We start from the raw sequence: 3775 nt of genomic DNA, 5'->3' as shown, positions 1-3775 counted from the left end.
GGAGCCGGCTGCCACCCGTCCGCCGCAGCGCGGCCTCCGCTGTTGCCATGGAAGTGGAGCGGCTCCGCCTCCCGGCACCCGGGGTAAGGCCGGGCCGGGCGGCCCTGCGCCTATCAAAACAGGTGATAGAGATACAGACAGATCAAGTCTTTGGCTGCAGGGGTGGCTGATATTAACATCGGCTTTCATTAACAAGTAATTTTTAACTCCTGTGGCAACAAAGAAATATTTGAGTATGGCAGTAGGTTTATTTAGAAGTTGCGGTAGCTGTTCAAATCTCCTGATGGTTTTTATAGGAAAAGAAATGAAAGATGAGAAGAAAAACAAGAAAGAAACCTTGATGACTCCAACTACAACCACAGCACTTCTTGCTCTCTCTTCCCAGCCTGCGTGCTACACCACACATATAATACCTGCCCTCTTCAGTAATATGTAATAAGTGTTTACTCCTCATGTATGCTATACAGCTCTCCTTCCATCACGGTGAAAATATTCAGCATAGCAGGTCAGAACTCCAAGCTAAATGCTTACAGGAAATTCAGTGACATCAGGCTGGTGGCCGCCCACTAGTGGGGTTCCACAGACCTCCAGTTTTGGGCCAGTTCCCTTTAATGTTCTCATAAACGACTTGGATGAAGAGCTCAAAGGAATGCTAAGTAAGTCTGTGGGCAACACTAATTGTCACCAGTGTTTATAAATATCTCATCGCTGTTTATAAATATTTGAAGTGCGGGAGTCAAGTAGATGAAGTGGTGTTCAGTGCAGTGGTGTTCAGCAGCAGAAAATGGGGCAACAGGTAAAAACTGCAACACAGGAAGCTCCACGCAAACACAAGGAAAAAATTTGCTGCCAGAGTGACAGAGCACTGGAGCAGGCTGCGCAGAGAGGTTGTGGAGTCTCTTCTCTGGAGATATTCAAGACCCACCTGGATGCCTACTTGTGTGACCTAACGTAGGGCACCTGCTTCAGCAGGGGATTGGATTTGATTATTTCTAGAGGTCCCTTTCAATCCCTACAGTTCTGTGATTCAGTGATTCTGTGAAAACAGGAGGTGTTGTTGACTCCTCTGAGGGTAGGAGAGATCTTGCAAAAAGATACTGGCAAACTGGAGAGCTGCACAATCACCAACTGCATGAAGTCTAACAAGAGCAAGTGTCCAATTGTGTTGCTAGGATGGGGCAACTCAGTGTATATACAGACTGAGGGACAAGAGGGTGGAGAGCAGCCCCACAGAAAGGGATCTGGGGCAGTTCTGGGGGAAAACATGAGACTGCAGTGTGCCCTGACAGCCAGAAGGTCCAGCCGTACCATGAGGTGCAGCAGGCCCAGCTCTGCAAGTGGGTGAGGGGAGCGGTGGTCACCCTCGTCTGCATGGTCTCACCTCCAGCACTGGGTGCAATTTGGCTGCTACAATATAAGAAAGACATGAAACTGTTCCAAAGTGTCCAAAGGTGGGCTACAAAGATACTGAAAGTTCTAGGGAGGAAGATACAACAGGAGCAGCTGAGGTCCCTGAGTTTGCTCAGTCCAGAGCAGATGAGCTGAGGAGAGGCCTCATGGCAGCTGCAGCTCCTCACATGAGGCAGAGGGGCAGTGCTGAGCAACAGGGCCCGAGAGAATGGCATGCAGCTGCATCAGGGAGGGGCAGCTGGGGTCACGGAAAAGGGTATGCACCAGAGGGCGGCGGGCATGGAACCGGCTGCCCAGGACAGTGGTCACAGCCCCAAGCCACTGAGTTCAAGAAGCATTGGGACACAGGGTTTGGATTTTCAGTAATGCTGTGGAGCCAGAAGTTGGACTCTGATTCTTGTGCGTTCTCTTCTAACTAGCTATATTTTATCATTCTGTAAATACCTCATGTACCTATCCACACTCTGTATTCCATAACAGTTTATCCTGAATACAACTTAAAATGACATCAAAAACACAACATAGCACAGAATGATAATTAAATTTGGAAAATGTAGTGACCACTTTAACATCCCAAATCTCACAAGCTGCATTCATAGCAACACAGGTGATACATGGTGACAGGCTCTACTGGACACGGCAGTGCATTCACCTAAAATGACAACATAGCAAATGTCCTGGAGCTACTGGTTGATGCTTTTCCTCCATCCATTTACACATCTCTTTTTATCCATTTTACTAGCTGCTCCCTGTTTTACTTAAAAATTTGCTACTTTGAATGATTCTCAGCTGAGGTCTTAATATCTAGACCTGCAAGGGATGAAACAAGATTTATTTATTATATGAAATTTATCACAATGATAATGCCTACAGGTCTGCAATTATACTTTTTTTTTTTTTTTTTTTTTTTTTTGCATCATGCCCCTATACTTACTCAAGGTGTACATACTCAACCAATTTTAAGGCTCATGAAAAAAAAAGGCTAAAATTTACATTTATTGTGGCTTAAATGGTTTTAAACTCTGTTGTTTTGAATGACAAGCATAGTAAGAACGTGACTAAACTGAGCAATGTAGTCTGTAAATTATAAGCTTTGGTCATGTGCCATTTATTGGCTGAGTGTTCCAAAGATTATACTGCAAATGTTCATTTGCTCACCGTGAAGCTTTCTCATAAATGAAGAACTTCAATAGAAGCTACACTATGCAAGTTTGACTTACAGGGATTCTGCTGCCTTCTGCAAACTGGCAAATGACCATTCTAAAAAGCCTGCAGTCAACTGTGAAAATATTTACTTAACAGTTTTCTACCTCAAACAACAGGCTTCCATTGTTTTTCATCACATCTGCTGTTTCCCTTGGGAACAAATAATATTTGAGACATGAAGACCTTAGTACCTTACTCCTGAGAGTACTAACTCCCAATTGTTAACAACTGAATCTTACAAATGCTAGAAAAAATATACTTTAAGAGTAAACATTTATATTTGTTTTAATTGAATACATTATTTTGTTGCAAAATTTCAGCAATTTTGTTTGTTGAGGTAGACTTCGATTACATTTGAATACACAGTCACATGGTTTTATGTATGGGATAGCTCTGCATTTGAAGATTAAAGTTTTGTACTTCGATCTGCCATCAACCTCCTGCTGACTTTTGACTTTTGGACTGACTTTTGGAAAGGGTCCAGAGGAGGGCGACTAAGATGATCAAGGGGCTGGAGCACCTCCCCTATGAGGACAGGCTGAGGGAGTTGGGCTTGTTCAGCCTGGAGAAGAGAAGGCTGCGGGGTGACCTCATTGCAGCCTATCAATACCTGAAGGGAACCTACACCCAGGAGGGGAGTAAACTCTTCAAAAGGGCTGACAACAGCAGGACTAGGGGAAATGGTTTTAAGTTGAAGGAGGGAAGATTTAGGTTAGATGTTAGGGGGAAGTTCTTTACTAGGAGAGTGGTTAGGCCCTGGAACGGGCTGCCCAGGGAGGTTGTGGATGCCCCGTCCTTGGGCGTGTTTAAGGCCAGGTTGGACGGGGTCCTGGGCAACCTGATCTGAATGTGTATGTTTGGTGGCCCTGCTAGGCAGGGGGGTTGGAACTACATGATCCTTGGGGTCCCTTCCAACCCGGGTGATTCTGTGATTCTGTGATTCTGTGACTTTGAGTTAATTATTTTCACACACAAACTTTATTTGCTCTTTCACAAATTAAGTCCTAACTTTCTGAAGTAATATATTCTGCAAGCACACAACTTTGCTCTTGCTGCATTAAAGGGTCTTCTGCCATAGCCAAGTGATGTCCTTTTCTTGGCTGTACAGACCCGTAGGCTTGTTCAAAGCAATGCGTGCTGTGTACTGAATACAGCACCA

The sequence above is a fragment of the Lagopus muta genome, chromosome 7 (assembly GCF_023343835.1).
Source record: "Lagopus muta isolate bLagMut1 chromosome 7, bLagMut1 primary, whole genome shotgun sequence".
Taxonomy (NCBI): domain Eukaryota; kingdom Metazoa; phylum Chordata; class Aves; order Galliformes; family Phasianidae; genus Lagopus; species Lagopus muta.
The sequence above is the reverse complement of the archived record's forward strand: the minus strand, read 5'-3'. Positions refer to the sequence as shown.